General features: G+C 36.4%; 1 protein-coding gene across 3 annotated transcripts in view; it reads right to left on the reverse strand.

Moving 5' to 3' along the window:
* The window catches only part of CNTN1 (contactin 1), a 287008-nt gene that overhangs the window by 204233 nt on the left and 59199 nt on the right, over positions 1-23576 (reverse strand). For all 3 annotated transcript variants that reach the window (XM_070410419.1, XM_070410420.1, XM_070410423.1), the window contains exon 2: positions 9251-9298. The gene's annotated coding sequence lies outside the window, so the exon portion shown is untranslated. The remainder of the gene's footprint in view (positions 1-9250; positions 9299-23576) is intronic.

A 23576-nucleotide genomic window follows, 5' to 3' on the forward strand; every position in this document is an offset into this window, starting at 1 on the left:
AAGGAATTGTCAATGGTTTCCTTTGCTGTGAAAAACTTTTTTATTTAATGTAGTTCCATTTGTTTATATTTACAAGACAACCTATTGAATGGAAGACAGTAAGAAAAATGCCACGCTTTTTCTGTTTTATGGATGCAATATAATCTGACACTAGCTTCATCAGTAGCTGGTACACTCTAGGGTGCATATAACACTTGTTGTCCTCCTAAATGTACAATCATTTAATTCCTATGAATTCGTGCTGATTCAGATTCCTATTACCCCATGTTAGTAAATATTAAATTTTCAAAATTTAATGAGGAATGCTGTATTTATATCTGAAATATATTTTCTTGTTGGTTTGAGCTCATTTTTACAATTGTCACAATAAATTTGGATATTGATTCTGTCATTGAAAACATTAGTTACTAAGTTACATAATGGCAATTTGTTGTTATATTTAACTTTAACTTTTCCATGTTTCATTGTATTCTGTAGAATATGATTTAGGCTACCACTTTCATTGTATAAACCTACAACTACAGCTCTGATGCCAAATCTGACAAAGCACAAAAAAGGAGAAAAATATAGATGTGGTCATAGGTGCTAAGTAATAAATAACATCTTAGCAAATCCACTTCCAAATGAATTAAAAGAATACTCTTTTGGGTGTAAGAGCAGTTTGATGGCAGGAAGTCTATGGATTTATTACAACACGGTGTAGCAAAGAGAGATTTAATGTGGACCGTGGAGAGGAGAGAGCACAGAAGCTGAGAACTGAGGGATATTAAGCCACTAGACTCACTCAATAGATGAAGTGCATGCTATGAACAACAGCCCTGAGCAGCACTCAAGTGTGTACAAATAACAGATCTACCCAAGTCATGGGTCTATGGCAGTATTTCAAGATTAGATGGATCAAGACGTTAAAGTAACAAATACCAATGGTGCAAATGTAAAAAGTAAGAACCTCGCAAATGTTCATTGCATATTTTCTAATGAAATATAAATAAATATGGGCATATTACAAAGATGCTAACAATAAAATTATTTTAAGTAGGCCCTTAGAAAAAAACTTATGTAACTAAGAGAAATGACCAAATTATATAAGGTATAACATTAACATAATGTTTTTAATATATTTTATTGACTTTTTACAGAGAGGAAGGGAGAGGGATAGAGAGTTAGAAACATCAATGAGAGAGAAACATCAATCAGCTGCCTCCTGCTCACCCCCTACTGGGGATGTGCCCACAACCAAGGTACATGCCCTTGACGAGAATCGAACCTGGGACCCTTGAGTCCGCAGACTGACGCTCTATCCACTGAGCCAAAATGGTTAGGGCAACATAATGTTTTTAAGAATTTGTGGCATGGACGTGTTTCAAAATGACACACAATATGACAAAGTAAAAAAAAAAAAAAAAGTATATCTAAATTTATATATGTACTAGAGGCCCTGTGCATGGATTTGTGCACTGGTGGGGTCCCTTGGCCTTGCCTGTGGGGATCAGGCCAAAACTGACTCTCTGAAATCCCCTGAGGGATCCTGGATTTCAAGAGGGCACAGACCAGGCTGAGGGACCCCCACTGGTACACGACTGGGGCAGGCCAGATGAGCATGTCTGGCCCATCTCGCCTAGACCCCATCAGATGGACCCCAGCAGCAAACTAACCTACTGGTCAGAGCGTCTGCTCCCTGGTGGTCAGTGTGCATCATAGCAACTGGTCGAATGGTCAAATGAATGGTTGGACACTTAGCATATTAGGCTTTTATTATATAGGATGTTTTCAAAATATCTCAAGTTGTTAACAAAAGCCTTTCTATGAGACATGAGGTTTTGAGCTATATCTTTCATTTTCCAAGTTTTTAAAAATAAGTGTGCATTTTTTTAAATTAAAGGGCTCCTGTTATAGAGCACTTATACACTCATTTGCTCTAATCATTATAATGATCTTTTCTTCATTTCCCCTTTCTGCCACAGGAGGAGCATTAAAAGTCTTGTTTTATAATCGTACAGATGTCAATATAGATCTAGAACTCAAAATTAAGTTTCTTTAGGTTCTTTTCACTGCAACTCATAAAAATGTATGTTGCTTCTGACAGTTGTCAGTCTGTCCCATGTAACACATAGATATAAACAACAGTGTGGTAATAGCCAGAAGGAATAGGGAGTGGGTAGGTGGAGTGGTCAAAGGTGGGAGATAGGGACAGAAAGACACGTTGCCTGGGGCAATGGGTACACAATGTAGTGTGCAGATGATGATTTATTGAGTTGTACATGTGGAGCCTATATAGATTTGCTAATCAATGTCATCCCCATAAATCCTATATATAATAATTACTCCAAAAAAAGTATTTTCCTCACCATTATTTTCCTTTTTTAACTAGATGTCAATTGCTATTGGTCTACTTAAGCTCAAATTTAAAAAAAAATGGCAAAATACATGTAAACTTCCTCACCATTTATGAGGAATAAACCCATCATTTCAAGGGTGCATAAACATTTCTAAGCTATTTAAGTGTTATTGACAGATAGTTGATTCAGTAATCAAAATGAAAATATCATAATTAGAATTGTATCTCCTTTCCTTGCCAAGTTTCTTCTCAGAATAATAATATTAGTATGATAGCAGAAAGTCATAGGGAAAAATTAAAAATCAGATTATATTATATGACTATGAAAAACTCAATCTCAAAGTAATCACTAAAGCAATAATTAAATAGCAATTAATATTTCTCTGTAAGACATTATGCTGAATAATCTGTGGAGGCTTGAAAGATGTACAAGACATAACTCTCTTCCCTGAGAGATTTTAGAATCTTACTTTTGGAATATATATTTTAAAAATAATAATAAAGGCATAAACTAGAAATTAAGAATATAGGACAAAGGAGGAAATGAAAAGGTATTAAATGTCTACTATGCAGTGGGTGCTGGTAGGCACTTTTATATGTATCCCAGTACTTCTCACAGCAGCAGGATGTGTGACCTATCTGATGAAGCAGAACATACAGAGATAAGAAGCTTCTCTAGTCATTTCATTTGTCCCTAGTGAGCTAGTCAGCACTTATTTCCCCAAGGAAGGTAATAGCAGCACCTTTTATGAATGGCTAAATGATGGCTCACTCCCCAAGAGCAGGTCACTGAGTAAATTTCCCAAGAGGTTATTTGGGTTAGAGAAGGATCCGTTTGTAATTTCATGGTTTTGAAACCTCTCTGAAGGATTTCTGTTGGCAGGAAAGGATATCAAGAGCTTTCAAGAGATCACCATGTGGCAAGGGAGAGCATGCGCATTGAGCCAAGCTCAGAACCATGGTTTACAGGTTCCTGGGGAAAGCGTGAGGCTGGTAGACTTCCCTGTCCTGGCCACTGTATGGTGGTGGACATTGTAGGAACAATGGCTGAGCTTCTTCCCGATCAGCAATTTGAAACAGGTGTGCCACGAGAATTTTTAAAACATGCAATGCCTGACTATTTGGTCAGGGGCACTGACCTCTTTTCCCTTAGATTGTTCAATTTAAAAATGACAGCAACCAACACAATAGCCATCCAGTGTGAATGAACCAAAATTATATGTATGTTTTAGTCAGATCAGCAATTTTTGGTGTGCTGCAGAATTTTAATAACTAGTTTGTATGTTCCATGAGATGACAAAAAAGGTTGGAAATGGCCATTGTAGATGCTAGACAAAATCATGACGTCTATAAGTGTGCAGGGATCCTTTTCAATGAGGAAATCCCTGTAGCAGTGCAACATCACCAGTTAGAATGTGATGGGGAACCGCTTTTCCACAGCAGCTCCATATGCAGTTATAGAGAGCAATGGATGGGCTTGGCAGTTTTCTCTCTGCTTGGGACTCAGAAGCAGGGCAGACCACATTAGACAGAGTAATCCTCTGGGAATCTTGGGAATGGTAGTGGGGGTAGAGAGGACCTCAAGAGGTAGCCATTGGATGTCCTGCTAATATGAGCATGCTAAGAGGTATGACTACACTTGAGTTCCAGTTGTTTTAAAAATTTATAAAAAAAAACTTGTTTATTTAGAGAAAGAGAGAGGGGGGGAGGAAAAAGAGAGAGAGGAGCATCAATTTGTTGTTTCACTTATTTACGCATTTATTGGTTGATCCTTGTATGCCCTGACTGGGGATCAAACCTGCAACCGTGGCTTACTGAAACAACACTCTAACCAAGTGAGCTACCTGGACAGATATGTTTTTATTTTTTTATGGTGAGATGAAGGCTCAGAGAAATTATATAACTTGTCTAAAGAGTCACAGCTAGCAATTCAAACCAATTCTATTTGACACTAATCTATTTTGTCCAAAAGAGATATCACAGAACTATATTTTTTTCAAATAAAATTGTGCATTTAGCAAAACTTAGCTAATTATTATTTGCTAACAATTAGCAAAATATTTTCTTAAACTCCATATGAATGCCACTGTGTAATTCTGGGGAAAAAATAAAACCAATGTTTTCTTTCTTAAAATTCACAGTCATTTTATTTATTTTTCATTGAATCTTAGGCACTGAATCCCCTGTGCATTCTTGGATTTCCTTTTATTGAAGAAGAAATTCTTGTTTTGATGAAATGGAATAAAGAGTCATGAGATTTTCTTACATTATTCATGCTTGAAAAATAAAGTAATGGCTTTTAATATCTATTCTGTAATTCATTCTAATATAATTAATGAGAAACTCGATTATTAAACATCTAAAACTATTCAATTGTGCAAAGGAAATAACAAGAAGAGCCTGCCAAAATTTACTATAATAAACAGCCTTTAATGACATTGAAAAATACAGTAGGGACTGCAACACTTTTCCCAGTGATCCCAAAAGTGCCAAGCAGAATAGTGAACACATATTCAGTGCTAAACAAATTACTTTTGATTGATGATAGCTGCCAAGTCCTGAGTAAACTACAGTAACTAAGAGAGTCCATGGAGTTGTTGAAAATCTTGTCTAATGGGGTGAATTCTTGTGACATCCCTGAAGTCCCACAGAATTCTTGATAATTTTATACAAGAGGAAACACTTCCAACTTGGACTAAAGGAGCCAGAGAGATATGATGTAAGACAATCTCAATCTGCCATTATGGCTTTCAAAATAAAAAAGGAGCCCAATACCAAGGCATGTGGCAGCATCTGGAAGCTGGGAGAAACCCTCAATTTAGAGCCAGCAACAAAACCAGAAGATCAGTCCTACAACCACAAGGAACTGAATTCTGCCACCAACCCAAATGAGCAAGAAACCAATTCCACTAGAGCAGTGGTTCTCAACCTTCCTAATGCCACGACCCTTTAGTACAGTTCCTCATGTTGTGGTGGCCCCCAACCATAAAATTATTTTTGTTACTACTTCATAACTGTAATTTTGCTACTGTTATGAATCGTAATGTAAGTATCTGATTTGCAGGATGTATTTTCATTGTTACAAATTGAACATAATGGAAGCATAGTGATTAATCACAAAAACAATATGTAATTATATATGTTTTTTCCGATGGTCTTAGGCGACCCCTGTGAAAGGGTCGTTCGACCCCCAAAGGGGTCGCGACCCACAGGTTGAGAACCACTGCTCTAGAGCCTCCTGAATGAAATGCATCTTGCCTACACTTTGATTTTTATCTGGTGACACTTTTATTGGACTTCTGGCCTACAGAACTGTAAGGTAATAAATCTGTACTATTTTATGACACTGTGTGGTAATTTGTTATGGCAGCAATAGAAAATAGTACATTAAACATATGCATTTTTCTGTATCTAATCATTCCAATATAATATGTCTTTGTAAGACTGTATCTTCTGTGATGTTTTTTTAGTGTCCTCTCAAGTCCATTTTTTAATTATGCTTATAACTTTTAAATTGGTAACATTTCTTTAGAAATTTATCTTTGAAGCATTGAAGTTGAATTCATACTACAAACAATTTATTTTGCTTTCATCCACTGACTTTGAATCTGGAACCACTTAAATTATTGATGAAGTTGGATCACAGACATAAATTCTGCCACCAAACCTCAGTGAACACTGCCTCATAATTCTGAATTCTAAGGGAGACTCTGTGTTTCTCCACTCAATGGGAAAGTCTAGAAAGGCATGCTTCTTTGAGGCAACTTCTCAAGTTTATTTCCTGTAGTCCCTTACCCATAGAGTGGTGTCACTAAGGATTCTGGTCCTCTGAGAGACCCTTCTGTTTGACTCCAACTTGAGCTGGCCACAGGCTTTATCTTTTGTTTCCAACTTATATTTTATTAAATATCCTCACTCAGAGTAAATTCATCAAATATTTATCCAGTAGGTAAATTCAGTGTTAAATTCTGGCCCTACCACAATACTTTTAGTAGGTATGACTTATCTTTTCAAGATGTTCACAGTCTAATAAAAATATGTAAACAAATTATTACAGCATGGTGTAATCCCTTGGTCAGAGAGAAGTGGAGTTAAAGGTTACCATGTCCAATAAATGTTCTGTAATATCTCTCACATTACGTCTTACTCTCTGTAAGAACCAACCTCGTGGATTAGCCCATGGCACAATACAAATCATGAGCCTAATGGGAAGTGCATCTACATTCTAGATATCTAAAAAATAGTTTAAGTTGCCCAAATTATATTTAACTAAATTTTACTCTATAAAAATTCTAAGTTTACTCAAACATTGTTTGTTAAAACCCTGTTCTGTGCCAGATATGTACCGTAGGTGCTGGAGATTCAAAGGCTAAACAAGTAAAAAGGATCTTGTTCTCATGGAGCTTACATTCAAGTAACAATTTCTTCATTCAAGACAGTCAGCAATATAAGTATACATGAATAGAGAATTTTAAATAGTAATAAATGTTATGAAGAACATAAAACAATGATGCAATATGACAAAAAAAATTAGAGTAGGGTGTGATTTTACATGAAGGCCATATACTAGGTGTACCAGTTCATACTTAATCTGGATCCACTATATTGAAAGAAGTAATCCCATTCCATCTGCTTCCATACCAAGGTATTACACCATGCTGTAATAATTTGTTTACATATTTTTATTAGACTGTGAACATCTTGAAAAGATAAGTCATACCTACTAAAAGTATTGTGGTAGGGCCAGAATTTAACACTGAATTTACCTACTGGATAAATATTTGATGAATTTACTCTGAGTGAGGATATTTAATAAAATATAAGAAGGTTATAATTCCATAGCACATACAATTTCACCCTGTATTTTTTCTAGTATTATAAAAATATTTCATAATACTGTTATAGTATGATGAAAACATTACAGTATTGTAGGCTAGCATTACCAACAGACATTACTCCAAATGAAGTAACTTATAGCCTAAGCAGAGCTTCCCTTCTTTCTTTCTCCTTGTTTATTACCTAATTCACGTATTTCATTACACAGAGAATGAATGAGCATTTTGATTTTGAAATAAAGTTGATTTTAAATTGTATTTACCTGAAGTATTGGTAACAGGTTAATGATAATACCCAATCGGGGTGGTGAGGGAAGGATAAAAACTATGCTTAAAGTAAGGGAAGTAACTCCAGAGTTGAGTTTTAAATAATTTGCATTTATTTACTTTTTAAAAAGCAATGTTATACTGTCAAACAAAGAAATAAAAAAATCTTTGAGAATATAATTAGGCATGGAAGGCAATATTATTATACAAGTTGCATCATTCCACTTACTTTTCAACTTTACATAGCTATATTTGATTTTTAAAATGCTCAACGGAAAATGGTGTTTCAAGTAATAGCCCTATGGACTTCCATTTTTATACTAATCCTTTCATATTAAACTATCCTTTCTAAAGTATTAATCTGTCTTTCATGGCTTTGTGGAAAGCCTTTAATAAAATGAGTTAGTGGAATTAGGACCCAATCTTCACCTCTTTATTCATTTAACTTTAAATGTTGTACAGAATATATAAATGTGAGTGCCCATCAATATTTCCAATGCAAAATAGAGAATCCAACTCCTTCTGTTTTCTAACAAGAAAAAGTTTTGCACTTTTTTTCATTTTTTTTCACAGGAACAAACTTAAAACCATCTCTGCTCTTCCTTTTCCTTTATTCCTTTACCCAACTTATCATAAAGGACTGTCACATTTGCTTGCTGTCATGTCTTTTGGCAATAGCATGCCTCCCTATTTCTACTACTTCTATCAGGATTAGGCCAGCATTTCATGCCTTGGCAGGACTAAAGACTTTTCAACAATCCCTCCAAATTCTAGTACTTTTTAAAATTTTTTAAACTGATACCCTGACTATATTGTGGATTCTTATATTCAACTACAACAGTAAAAATTTAACTAAGTAGTTTGCAGGTAGAGGACATTGGCAATGAAACTAGAACACTCAATTTTATCCACCAAAACATCTTGGTAACCTTCAAGTGTTCTGACTATACAATTATTATTACATTTTCCTCAAATGCTCTTCATACCAACTTATCACTATGGGAAAATGCATATATATTTCACCTTTCATGCTTTTGTTCGTGGTCTTAATGTAGCAAAATATCCCTTCTCATTGTTTCCTCAATCCAAAATTCAAAAAATTCTGATTAACATATATCTTTTCTAGGTAGTTTAACATATTGGTAGAAAACCAAATCTTGGGTGTTAAAAAGATCTCAGCTGGTAAGTATGCCACTTACTAACTCTATAACTTTAGACAAGTCCTCGTTTTCTCATTGGAAAATGAGATTAAGAATAACAATAATACCTTTGCTTCAGAAAATTTTGAGGATTATATGACATAAAGCATATGAATAAAGTATTTAGTAGAGTATCTGAATTATAACATTAAGTAAATAGTATTGTTATTGCTGTTGACATTATTATTATTATTAATTCAGTGGCATGTCCCCATCACACCATTCCACATTTGAGAATTCATTCCAGCTTCTGTTAACTCAGCAACATTGAGCACAACACTATTCAGTATTAATTTGTCTTTAATGGCTCTGTGCATTTGCATAGTGATTTATTGGTATGGGTATTTTCAGAGTGAGTGCTGAGAGGACATTTAACAAGTAGCCACAAAACAATTTATCATATATTTTGATATTTTTTATAATTGAAAAATATTATAAAAAATAAAATGGAACCAATATCATTGAGTGTTTGTCATGAACCAGAAATTTTCTAGGAGCTCAGAAACTAGAAATATGTTTGAACATTCTATTACACACAATTATGCCACATATTCTTGCTTAAAACTAACACACACACACATACACACTTGCACCCCAGATAAACAGCTTACCTTAATGTTGTTCTGAATTCAGCTTCAGATATGATCCAAAATGGATGTCTACAAATAAATAATTATAAAATTGCAGTCAGTTATCTTAAAGATAAATATCTTTCTACTTTTAGTAATAATTTTGAATATTTTCTACAATAAATTAGTTGCTTTTTAATCAATTAGAAGTTTATATTTGTAGTTTTAATCATCTCAGTAAATTTGGCATATTTGTAAAATACATATATACAATCAGTAAACACTTTTAAGCTAAAGGAATTTGACTTTTGTATGACTTTCAAAAACTATTGATGATTTACATCCCAAATATCATCTTATTCAGCATCACTGAATTGTATTGGAAATTAACATTTAAGTAAATACATAAAAATAACACCACTGGACTAGCCCCATTTTATGATACATTAGGCTGGAATTTATTTTAGAGGAGCCTGAATATAGACCATATACACCATACATACACCATATGTATATGTGTGTATATCTCATATGCCTGTACACATATTAATAGGTAGACAGCACACAGGTGTATATTTAAGAAAACAACAGTAGATCTGAAACCTCTGGTAGAGGAAATCAAGTATTTGGGAGCAATCAAATCGATCAAATTCAAGGTAGCTCAAGCATTTAGATAAACTTGTATTTCGGTGATATTAACAATAATAAAAACAATAAAAATTCTTTGTTGAGTTTTATAGTTTGTAGAACAGTTTTTCACATTCTTGCTCAGGTCTCCAGTAACTCTCCATAAAAGTGTTCCCTTCCAAATACTGTCTAGGTAAGCTTGGTTTGAATTGACAAAGAGGTAGTTACAGAAGAAGCTTCTCCCATCAAACACACATTCTGAGAATAGCATGTACATGTAAAATACATGTCATGAAAAAAATAAAATACATGTCATGTCCCCTCATCTACAAAACACGATTGTAAAATCTACTTTTCCTATGGCTGAAACTTGTCCCTCCCCCAGAATGATGGCAGATCTTGAATAATGATGCAAATCTGTACATAACCATATACCATATTAAATGTCATAAAGAAGACTCATACAGTACTTTGAGTATAGTGGAGATCCTGGCTTAGGAGGGATAAGGGGAGGGTTTCATGAGGGATAATATTTTAGCTGAGGGTTACCAGGTAAAGGGAGGGTTATAGAGCAGGAAAGGGAGAGAGTGACCATTTCAGAAGGACTGGCAGGTGCAATGTGCTAAGACATGAAGCAGTGTTCCACTGTTGAGAAGTAGGGAGAAGACCATCAGGGCTAAAACAGAAATGGAGGGGTGAGTTGGGCTGCATAAAGTTAGAGACATTAGATGGGGCTATAGCAGATTATGAAGAAGGTTTGTTTTTATCTTACATACTATAGGAAGACAATGAAAGGATTTATGCAAAGAAGTGAGTTAATGAGACCTCCTTGAAGATGGTAGCTCTGTAGAGGGGAAGAGAAAGAGAAAGAGTGAAAGTAGAAACCCATGGGTTATTACTCTGATTCAGGAAGGACAGTGACTTTGACTAGAGTGTTTGCTAAGGAGAGGTGGAAATGACCCAGCTGGTGTGGCTCAGAGGTTGAGCCTCAACCTATGAACCAGAAGGTCATGGTTTGATTCCCACCCATGTTTCTGGCTTGATCACCAGTAGGGGTTGTGCAGGAGGTTGCCAATCAATGATTCTCTCTCATCATTGATGTTTCTCTCTCTCCCTCTCTGAAGTCAATAAAAATTCATACTTTAAAAAAAATCTTAAAAATGGCTTTGTTTTAATTGGTTTTGGGGAATAGAATATAATCAGTCTCTCACTTAGTTATACTTAAGCTCTAATAGGGCAGAGGCCATATCTGTTATATTGATCATTCTATTCTCTGCCACACAAAAACAAATTTAAACAAATGAATGAATGGTAGGAAAGAAAAAGGAAATTGGAAAGCATGAGGAACTTCATGAAAGGATATTATTTTCTGTGATAAGAAGCATTAGAAAGGATCAGGTTTGCAAATGAAATCATGAGTTTAGACTTAAACAAATTGTACTTGGGTTGCTATTAAACATTTAAGTGGAGATGTAAAGTAGGAAATTTCAAGTGTCTGAAGCTCAGAAAAGAGGTCTTGACTGGATATATAAATTTGGAAGTCATAGGATTATCAGTAACATTGAAGCAATGGGAGTGGATGCAATATTCATGGGGAGATTGAGTATGGCAATTGAATATTTTCAGGCTCTTACTATATATTAAGAACTGTTCTAGGGTTTTACATGTACCAATCAGACTAATCTTCACAATAACCCCATAAATAATATTCTGTTTTTATCACACTTTAAAGCTGAGAAAAACCAAAGCACAGATAAATTATGTAACTGGCCCAAATTTGCATAGCTAGTAAAGGTTGAATTCTAAGATGGCCTCCAACATTCCCAACCCTTGGTATACACACTTTGTACAATTTCCTTTCCTTTATGGGTCACAACCTATAAATGTGATGGGATATAACACCCAAGATTTAGTTACTAATCAGTTGATTTTGAGTTCATCAAAATGGATATTAGTTGAACACTCTAAAAGGAAATAGCTTTTCCTGATATCAGAAATGGGAAGTGTGAGAGGGCTCATGTAAGGGGCCATAGGGTAGAGGATCACAGGTAGTTTCCAAGAGCTAAGAATAGCCCCTGCCCAAAAGCCATTAATAAAATGGGGCACTCAGCTCTACAACCACAAGAAATGGAATTCTGCCAACACCATTGAGCTTGGAAGATGATCTCAAGCCCCAAATGAGCCCTCAGAACAATACCTTGATATCAGCCTGTTAATGGCCGGAGCAGAAGACCCAGCTGAACTCCACTACAGAACTGCAAGATACTAAATGAGTGTTGTTATAGGCCACAAAATTCATGGTGATTTGTTACACAGCAATTGAAAACTAATGCACATTATCAAACCTAGGTAGTCAGTTTACATAACCTATACTGTTAAAGACTTAACTATACCACATATAGTACAAGAGTTGGGAAGGTGAGAAGAGAGCCCTGAAGAATGCAGAGATTTAAAAATGAACACAAGAAAATGAATCAGCAAAGGAGACTTAAGAAAAACAAACAAACCAGGAAAAAAATAGAGGAAAACCAAAGAGATTGTGGCAAGAAGAAGGATCTATGAAGGAGGGGCCCTGAGTGAGCAAACATGTGGAATGTTGCCAAGAACAAATCAGATGAGGAATGAAGTACACTCACTGGATTCAAGAAGACAGAGGAGGCTGAGATTGGTTTTCCTTTGATCCATTAAAAAAATGGAGTTGGCATTCTAGACCCCTTTTGTTTTTTAAGGAAAGGGGAAAACTATGTGATGGATGGGGATAAGAAATGTTTTCCAGACATGTGTTTATTAGTCAATATTTTCATTTAGAAGAATTGTAAAGCTTTTCCTCAAGAATTACATAAACCTTGTCAATTATAGTAGACTTGAAAAGTATATCAATGGAAATATTGTTTTGTCACAAAACTGAACTTCAAGGATGAACAATCTCTTATATGACAGGGAAAAATTAATATTCTAAGGAATATTTAATCTTACAAGGTGACTAATGAAAAATAATAGAAGGAAGAGAAGAGAAAAGAGAGAATTTTATTTCCAAATCTCAGTTACACTGATCATATTTATTCCTTCTCAAGGGAAAGGCATTTCTTTTTTCCTAAAATAAATAAATAAATAAATTCAGATGCAGAAACCAAAATGTAAACAAGCATTAAATCAATCAATAAGGATCCATTTTGTCTAGAATAGAGCACAATTGAGAAAACACAGTGTACACAGATAATTAAATTTAGGGTCTTTTATACTGCTATAGTCATCTAATGGGGTTGCTTTTAGGTTCTCTTGTTCCAGTACTTCACTTTGGTGACTAATTTATGGAAGGCAAAAATAACAATGACCAACCCTCCTCTTATCACACATCAGATATTAAAATAACAAAATTTATACTACATATAAGTTGCTAATACATGGAGGAGAAATACTTGTCTCTGATGAAAGCATGAGGAAAAGGAGAGCAGTTTCCTCAGGGATCTCCGACACATCATATTCAAGTTATGATTGGACCATATTCAATGGCCAAACTTGAAGAGAGATTTAAATTTTCCATTTTGAATGATCAAGATGGGTACCAATAGGATAGAGACCCAAACGCGAGAGTGCACTTTTAGTGGGTCTTCTGACGGCTTACATGAAATCTCTCCATGTCTGACCCTCCACCACCCTTTGTCTTATCTAAGGCCGCTCTTTTGTCCTAGACATGTTGTGAGATCATCTGGGCCTAGCACTTTACCTACCTTTCAAAGATGGCTTAGTGGGTCTAATACAGTTATTGCTTATATTTCAAGATTACCATTCCTTTTGCTGCTCACTTACGTTTCAAGGATCTTGAATTTGATTCACATCTAATTTATTTTCATGTGGTTGGCTCCCACTTTTAGCTGTTTATGGATGAGACAACTCTTGTTAACAGAGGTGTCCTTAGTAATGAGCATGTGATTGTTTTCTAGTGGAAGACAAAGCCTGATTCATTAATGAGTAATACCATCTTCATAAAGAAATGAGACTTCTCTCATTGTTGCATCAAATACATAAAAAAAGATCTAGCCTTTTGTGTAACCAGCTATTCCAAGAAACACATCACATTTTCCTACTCTATGAGCCCCAAACCTCTACCCCAAAACAGGAGGCTTCAATTGAGTGCCTTGACCTCTCCTTAAAGACCTTTTCTCTTGATTCATAGAATTTTGAGATGAAATTTAAGTGAAGCTTGGTTATTTTTTTAAAAAAAAACAAACCACAAATTTTATGAAAATATGAGACAAAAATGTATGGGAAACATTTTTAAATTTTATTTTACATGTTGGGTATCCTAAAACCATATTATAGTTTCCCATAATATTGATAACTAACTAATTTATTGGCTGATAATTTCAAATCTTTCATCTCAAATATTCTAAGCCCTAATGGCCTTAAACTTCAAAGCCAGATTCAGAGTATTTGTCATTTCTTTTCCCAATCGGGATGTGCATCTTTCTAATATGCCTGTCTCACACAAACTATGAGATAGGTGGCTAGTTGCCCAAACATTGATAATTTCTTATAATTTTCCCCAAAATACATTTTTGTCTTAGGCTGTACTCATTATACATAAATATTTCACATTGGTTTCAGATTACTTCAAATTCTAGTATATTTGAATATGCTCTACTGTATATCCCTGCATGAGCCAGAGTCCATATCCCTGTACTATATACCCCTGTATGAGCTAGAGACCCCCAAAAGGTAACTTTTAATCTTGGTAATAACATGGTCTGTAATAGGATATCAAATGTTGTATAAAACACACTTTGTTCTGAAGTCTTTCTGGGAGAAAAATACATGGTCCAGAATTTCTTAAAAATCCAGACTAAAATCTAACCTCAAATTCCTTAAAATTGCTCCAGAACTACACCTGCTCTGGGGAGAATTTCTTTTCCAGCCTAAAATGAGTCCTCATAACAATGGCAGGAGTAGGTGCCAAAGCTAGATAGTTCTACTGTTTAACTCTTCCATAATCCAGCCAAAATGTATCCTGGTGTAGTTTGATTGTACCTAGATTTTTATATCAGTAGAAAACGATACTTTCTATAATCAATTTATCATTTTAAAAAGAGATTTGACTTCCATTCCCATTTTCATTTAACTTTAAGGCTTTGCTACATTGAATCCCAAAGTTTTTCTTTACTGAGTCACAGGTAACAATAGGCGAGCTTAAATTTTCACGTCTTGACTCTACAACACAAAGAATGTGTTAAGTGAAAGCGAACTTCTTGCCGAAGCCAGTTTGGCTCAGTGGATAGAGCGTCAGCCTGTGGACTGAAGGGTCCCGGGTTCGATTCCGGTCAAGGGCATGTACCTGTGTTGTGGGCACATCCCCAGTAAGAGATGTGCAGGAGGCGGCTGATCGATGTTTCTGACTCTCTATCTCTCTCCCTTCCTCTCTGTAAAAAATCAATAAAATATATTTGGAAAAAAAAAAAAAAGAAAGCGAACTTCTTAGAGGATGAACTTATAATTAAGGTCCAATTCTTGGCCATTGATATTTTGGACCTTGGAAAGCTGCTAAAAATAAATAAATCTCTGTTAAATCTCTTGCTCCATAACTAATTATACCTTTAGAATTAAACCTTTAGATGTAACTGCACATCCAAATGAAACCAGCCAACTAGCTTTCAAATTATGTTTCCTTGGTAGAATTCTTTTAAGTGGGAGGTAAAAAAAAGAAAGGTCAGGAAGTTTAAATTCGTATTCATTTAAAAGATTGAGAAGTAACAGAAAAAAAATTATCAAATAATGAAAAACAAACAGATGGGGAATTGAGTAGTAGATGTTTGAAGCATGCATTTACCAAACTTTTAACATACATTATTATAAGAAAAATATGAATTATTTTCCATGTAAAAGATATGGTGTCAATTATTGGCGTTATTGAAAAAAAATAGGTATTCATAGAATTCCCTGAGTTTCAATAAAAAATAGTTTCCAACAGTGACCATCTTAGTCACTGTGTCATCAAATACATGCTCTTCTGATTATTAAATGGACTTTTCTCCAACTCTAATTTTTTAATAGAAGGGAAAAGGTTGGTGCTAAAAAGATTATTTATTTTGGAAAATGTTTTCTAGGCAGTACCAATAAAAATCTGGTAAAAAAGAACAAGTTGTTCTGCCTTAGGGTTTTTGTTTATATTGTTCTGTTTTTAACAAAGCCTAAGAATTGTGCGTGTTAAAGGCAGCATACTGCAACTAGGTTTCATTAGTCATCTACAAAAAATACTTTAGAAGGAAAAATATGACTCATTCTACTCTAGTTAATACTGTCTGTCTCTCCCTCCCGCCCCACCCCCCACATGTAGAATTGAGCAAAATAGAAATTCAAGTGAATTAATATTTCAAAAGGGATTCAAAAGCAAACTTTTCAGGTAAAAGGCTAAATAATAAATACTTTATGCTTGGTGGACCATAAAGTCTCCATGACAATTATTCAACTCTACTATTGTAGTGGCAAAGCAGCCTGAACACTACATAAATGAATGTGTGTGACTATGTCCCAATAAAACATTATTCACAAAAATAGCACATGGCCCATGGGCTGCATTTAGCTGATCCTGAAATAAGAGAATAATACAATATGAACATAATGTAGAAATGATAAAGCCGTGGCACTTTTTTTAGTCTGTTAAAAGACCTCTCATTGTTTTGTCCAAATACCATAGCAGCTACATTCAGGTAAATATGTTAGGTTCTGGGCTACATGTTTAGTCACTGAAAAAATAAGACTTTTTCTCTAATTCTTTTGGAATATTCTCAAAGACACTATTTTAATACTTGTACTGAGCTGTTAAAACCAACAGTATTTTATCTCATCTTTATCCTATATAATAAAAGCCTAATATGCAAATTGTCCCCTTGACCAAGATTTCAACCGGGAGTTTGACCACTGGCTATGATGTGCGCTGACCACCAGAGGGTGGAGGGGACATGGTCACACAAAAGAGTAGAAAGTTAAAATATGTACCTAAATTTAAGAGCATAGTGAAGGCTAGAACTAGGGATTTTTGTGTCATTTTTATAGCTCTATGAGAGCTAATACCAAGAGAATGAGAGGACATCTATCTGTATAAAAGGCTAAGCGACCATCGCATCCGAAACAACTGAACGGATGACTGAACAGGCTGTGTGGGGCGACCGGGACAGCAGGGGGGTTAGTGAGGGGCGACCAAATGACCAAGAAGCAGGTTGCATGGGGCGACCAGGCCTGCAGGGGGGCAGTTGGGACTGACCAGGCCAGCAAGGGGGAGGCAGTGAGGAGCAACCAAAGACTGAGAAGCAGGCTGTGTGGGGATACCCGGCCTGCAGGGGGGGGGGGGCAGTGAGGGGCGACCAGGCTGGTGGGAGGGGGGCAGTTGGGGGCAACTATGCTGGCAGGGGGGGAAATTGGGGATGACCAGGCCAGCAGTGGAGGAAGTTAGGGGTGATCAGGCAGGCAGGCAGGTGATCAGTTAGGAACCAGTGGTCCCGGATTGGAGAAGGTGCAGGCTGGGCTGAGGGGATCCCCCCCCATGCACGAATTTCATGCATCGGGCCTCTAGTTAAGTAATAAGAACCCAAGACTAGGACAGGTGGGACCCACAAGATGAACCAAAAAAAAAAAAAAAAAGAAATAATACTGTAAAAGTGTGATCAGGGAAGGGATATGACAGTTAAAAATAGTCACTGAAGCCAAAAACAAACAAAAATGTGTTAATGAAAAGAGGTTCTCAAGAATGTGCCCTACTTCAGAGAATTCCAGGAAGGTGGGAACTATGCAGAAATGACTCAGCTGGCAATTCGAAAGTAACTAGTCTACTCTGCAAAGGGAGTCTCAAGCCCAACAGTGAAGGAAGGGCCAGACTAGTGTGTGGGGGGGGGGAGATGTAGAAAAAGAGTGTGCACACTAGGTTTTTAACCTAAACTTAGGAGAAGGCAGAAGAGGAGGAAGAATAAATAAAGATTTGCTTTGTTTTGCCTTATGTTTGTTTTTAAGAATGTAAGCTCATTGGACATTTTTATGTTGGTAAAGTATCCAGGGGGGAGGGAGCAATTTAAGATATAAAATGGGGCATTAATGTTTGACAGGACTGTATTTCACAGCAGACCCAGGTTAGCAGTGGCTGCAAGTTAAAGCCTGCCTTTGTTTGGTTTCAAGCAGCCTTCCTGAGATAAAATAGGCAAAACATAAAATTGACCCATTTTAAGTGTTCAATTAAATAAGTTGTATTATATTTACAGAGACTTCCCTTTTATATGTTCAGTAATTGGGATAATCTAAGAACTCTTGGTCTTACCTTAGAACATTCAGAAACTCTGAATCCAATCATAATAACAAAAAATAAAACATAAACATAATAGAGAATTATCAGTGCTGAAAAACCTTACAGCTCATCATGTAGAATGAGGCAAATCCTCTAGAGAATGGCTTTTGTAGCTTTTACAATAGATAATTAATGAGCTACACTGAACGAAAGAAGTAACTTTTGTTTTATACCATTAAGAATCTGTCTAGACCTGTGATTGACTCATAATGTAATGATGCAGTAACATACTACTTACAGTACACTTTGTTTACTTGTTTGTATTTGGCTATACTTCCCAGGGCAATTTTATGTCAATAAAATCATCTTTGGGTTGTAAAAACTTGCTGATGCCTGGCAAATAACAAAATACCATGTGATTCTTTCTGTAGTTTTTTCATGAAATTCAGGGATTTAAATGCTGCACACTTTGGTTTCTGAGTGATGATTCCAGGACTTATAGAATGCTCATGCTTTACCTGGAATTGGAAGAAAAGGCTCTTCAAATAAAGAAAACAGTACAAAAATAAACCTTAGCCTCCTCATAATATACCTACATCTGTCAACAAGATTCCAGATTTAGAGAGATGTAAACAAAGATCTATACTTAGTTTGTACTCACAAGTGTAATGGAGAAAAGAATTATAAAGCTAAGGCTAACCTTTCTAAGCTTCTAGGTAGTTGTAACTCATATCTAAAAATTTCTCCTGGGATTGAAACCAAAAGTCTCAGAAGGAAACCTAAAGAAACATTTACTCTATTTTTTAAAAATCCATGTAATTGAAGTTTTCCTCTGAATATAAGTTAGCTCTTCTTCAAACATAGTATGTAAAGTTATTAAAACAAAACTCTTCCCCCATCTATAATAATAAAAGTGTAATATGCTAATTAGACTGGACAGCCGAATGACCTTCTGGACGTCATTCTAGACATCCTTCTAAATGAAGCTGCGGTGGCGGGGGTGATCAGGCAGGCAGGCAAGCAGTTAGGGGTGATCAGGCAGGCAGGCAGAGTGGTTATGGGCAATCAGGCAGGCAGGTGAGCAGTTAGGGATGATCAGGCAGGCAGGCAAGAGGTTAGGGGCAATCAGGTAGGCAGGCAGAGTAGTTAGGGGCTATCAGGCAGGCAAGCAAAGATGGTTAGGGTGATCAGGCAGGCAGGCAAAGATGGTTAGGGTGATCAGGCAGGCAGGGGAGCAGTTAGGGGCAATCAGACAGGCCAGCGAGTGGTAGGAGCCAGCAGTCCCAGATTGCGAGAGGGATGTCCGACTGCTGGTTTAGGCCTGATCCCGCATGGATCCTGGATTGCGAGAGGTTGCAGGCTGTGCTGGGGGTGACCCCCCCCCCATGCAAAAATTTCATATACCAGACCTCTAGTAATGAATAAAGAAAAATAACTACTTTTCCACTAAACATTAGAAAGAAGTACATACATTTTCAGACTTACTGTACTCTAATTTCTTTCTCAAAATTTATAGTTTAAAACTTTGATTTTAAAAAAGAAAGTTAAAAAAGTAGGAGAGTGTAGACATACATATGGAAGGAGAAAGTGGCAGCCGGATAGGCAGACCTTTCTTGCTCCTCCCAGGGCCAGACTGGAAATAAAACTAAAGAGGGGAAACATTTATCTGGAATTACCAGCTGAGGTCCATGAAGGACAGAAAACACCCAGCGACGGGTAGGAAGGGCGAGGGCACCAGAAGAGCTGACCAAGCCCTCAGGAGCAGCAGGCCGAGAGTGAAGAGGGAGCTAGTGGCTAAGGGAGGGTCTGTTCCCTCAGAAGATAGAGGCCAGGAACCCAGGCTGGGCTCCACAGCCCTGAGCACTAGAGCCAAGACCCACGGCCCATGTAACATCCAGCCGTGAAGCCATAAAAATATTTTTAAAAAGCCATAGGCAGCAAAATCTCAGACATCTCTCATAACAATATATTTACCAATACATCTCCTAGGGCAAAAGAAATTAAGGAGAAAATAAATAAATGGGACTACATCAAAATAAAAAGCTTCTACACAGCAAAAGAAACCATCAACAAAACAAAAAGGGAGCCCACTGTATGGGAGAATATATTTGGCAATGATACATCTGATAAAGAGTTAATATCCAAAATACTAGTATATAAGGAACTCATACAACTTAACAAAAGGAAGACAAACATTCCAATTAAAAAAATAGGCAAAGGACCTAAATAGACACTTCTCGAACTGCCTCCTAGTCAAATTTAACAAATCTATACTCAACTCGTTACCATGTCATTCCCCATTCCCCAAATTAATCCTCTCTTTAGGATTCCTGTTTTAGTTGTTGGCACCAACTTTCATGCTATTGCTCAAGCCAGAACCCTGGGCACCAGCCCAGTCCCTCCCTCACTCTCACTCTCACCTCATACGTCCATTAACCAAGTTCTGTTGATGCTTCAGTTCAAACTTCTCTCAAATCTACCCCATTCTCTTTATTCCCATTTTAACAATCACAGTCATTTCTTCCACAGCTCTCATTTTCTTTCTTCAACAGCCTGGCTGTTTACAATTGTTCCCAGATCAAATCATTTATTCTCATTGCAGCCAGAGTGACCTTTTAAAATGCTATCCTGGTCATTTCACTCTTGTTCAAAATCCTTTAATGGTTCCCCACTCTTTCATTCACCAAACTCATGGTTTATTTACAGAATGTATATAATTCTACACACTTTTCTAAGTTCCAGGGCTACAATGACCACACAATATGACCCAGCAAGACACTATAGACACTATTTCTTGCCTGCAGCAACACATTATTTTTATTAATCCCAAATCCAGATTTACTGCATTAGAACGCTCATTGGTCATGACAGTTCACTTGCCTTTTTTGAGTCTTAGTGAGGGAGTTTGCCCAGAATGTCTCATCCCATAAATGTTACTGATATCTATTTCTCTGCTTCCTTTCTGTTTTTCTTCTCAGTCCCTCCCAGATTGAACCTGGATCTATTTGTTTCTGAATCTACTAATAGAACAAACAGTGAATGCCTCAGTTTGGCTGCATTATCCAATGGAGCTTCGAGAAGTTCCTACAATTGCATTTTCACCCAGACCCTCCTCCCAAAAACATTATTTGGGGTTAAATATGCTGTATTCAGGCTGGGTCTCTTTTGCTGACTTTAATAACAAACAGGTACAGATATGTTCCCGGTTTGTTTGTTTTTCAGAATTTTGTATCACCAATTATCTTCTAATTACAAAATATAAAACTATTTTTAATCCCTTTTCTCATGATTTTCTTTTACAACATATATTTGTATGGTCCAATTTTTTCCTTTTAAAACTCTCTTTTTCTCTAATTTGTATATTCTAGCACTATTTTGGACATTCTGCTAGCTGTTTGCTGCATTGTGGGGGTTGGGGGAATCTTTATCATTGGCTTGTATTTTCCCTGCCATCCAATAAAAGTAACAGCCATTACCCAAAGTTCTGACCATCATTCTCTTATCTTTTCTCTCTAAACATGAATGAGTTATTTTATCACCTTAAAAGTTTTGATGATCATTTTCAGATTCTCTCTGCTAAGGTCCAGAACTACTGATGCTCAATTCTTGAATTTACTAGTGCTACTAGAGGCCTTCCGCTTCTGGAACTCATTGTGCCCCACCTCTATAACCCCTTCACAACTTCTTTCTTTTCTGTGGCCTATATTTCTGTTACTATTAGATGAGATACTATGTGTAAACGGCCTAAGGTGGATGGCACACAGTCAGGTTCAGTATTTATTAGTCCCTTATTATCCAATTATCTCAGCTCAAAACATTAGTGCATTTTATTTCCACTTCTCCTGGAAAGAAAGTGCATGTAAAGTAGTAATTTGAATGGAGTCTACACCCTTTTTAGTCTCACTGTCCCACCCTAAAGAAGCCCTTCTTTCTATTGCTTCATCACAACTTTCTAACTCCTTGCTCCACTTTCTGCTGCACACTGATTCCAGATAAATATTCCATGTCATAGCCTTCGTCATCTGATTGGCCCATTTAGATACATTCAATGGTATCCAAACATCTGTTGAATATTAATTTTGAGTTTATAAAGGCATGGAATGGTACTCACATCCCTTTTGGTGAGCTAAATATTAGTATTCAACTCAGAGTATTGGATCACTAGGTGATAGGAAACATGGCAAGACTTTTATCAGTATAATCTTCAAAACATAGAGCACATGAAGAAATACTCCATACCTCCCTTCTATTTTACATCTTCCCTAATATTAAATCCAAATAAATTTTAGTTATTTATTCTCTAGCTTTAAACTCCTGACATTACAACAAAATACCTATTACAGGTACTTAACCATGAAATTCATGGATCATAAAATCGATGAAATAGAGTATATGATTACAGACAAATGAGTATGGTTATTTCAATCAAAGAAAGAATATATTCTCATTGCTTTTTATGTATACAATAATCATAAAAATAAATGTATCTATAAAACTAAGATACTTGAAGGTAGTTGAGAAGCAATTCTATTGAGAATCACTTTAATAATTCACAGATCTACATAGCACCTACATTATATTATTTTGCAGATAAAACATTAATATGAGAAATAAGTTTATATGAAAAGTTAGAAGTGAAGCCAAAATTAATATTCCAATTTCTGGGTATCCAAGTTTTTGCCCAACTGACTTTAACATGTAACAGTATAAGCATGATTTTTTTTTTAATATATTTTTATTGATTTTTTACAGAGAGAAAGGGAGAGGGATAAAGAGTTAGAAACATCAATGAGAGAGAAACATCGATCAGCTGCCTCCTGCACACCCCCCACTGGGGATGTGCCCACAACCAAGGTACATGTCCTTGACGGGAATCGAACCTGGGACCCTTCAGTCTGCAGGCCGACGCTCTACCCACTGAGCCAAACCGGTTAGGGCTAAGCATGATTTCTTGAGAAAGCTAAGGCATCAGGAGCCGTTGAGATTTAGAGTCTATTCCTCCTCTGACATTTGCCATGTGACTCCATTCCAATTGCTTTGTGTGCATATCCCATATGTTCTTACTTAAAAAATAATCTACTCCCTCAGCATTGCTGCAAAAGTGCTAAAAAGACCAATGGAATGCATTCAACATAGTCTAAGATGAGGATTAAAGTTCAAACAAAATAGGAAACATTTAATATTTAATTAATTTTCCCAAGGAATTTTATTGTTTTCTCTGCAATAGCTACCCTAAGCTTTCTTGGCACTGTAGAGGGAAAGAAAAACAGCACACCCCACCTCTACACTTACACCTTCCTCCGCATAGCACTTGGGGCAAAGGGAGGGGATAAGGAACATTTAAATGGTTTTTTGCATTTAAGTGACTGTTACGACCGGACAACCAGTCTCTATGACACACACTGACCACCAGGGGGCAGACACTCAATGCAGGAGCTGCCCCCTGGTGATCAGTGCACTCCCACAGCCAAC

This window comes from Myotis yumanensis, unplaced genomic scaffold (assembly GCF_028538775.1).
Source record: "Myotis yumanensis isolate MYYU_CA2020_CCGP unplaced genomic scaffold, mMyoYum1.0.hap1 SCAF_3, whole genome shotgun sequence".
Lineage (NCBI taxonomy): Eukaryota > Metazoa > Chordata > Mammalia > Chiroptera > Vespertilionidae > Myotis > Myotis yumanensis.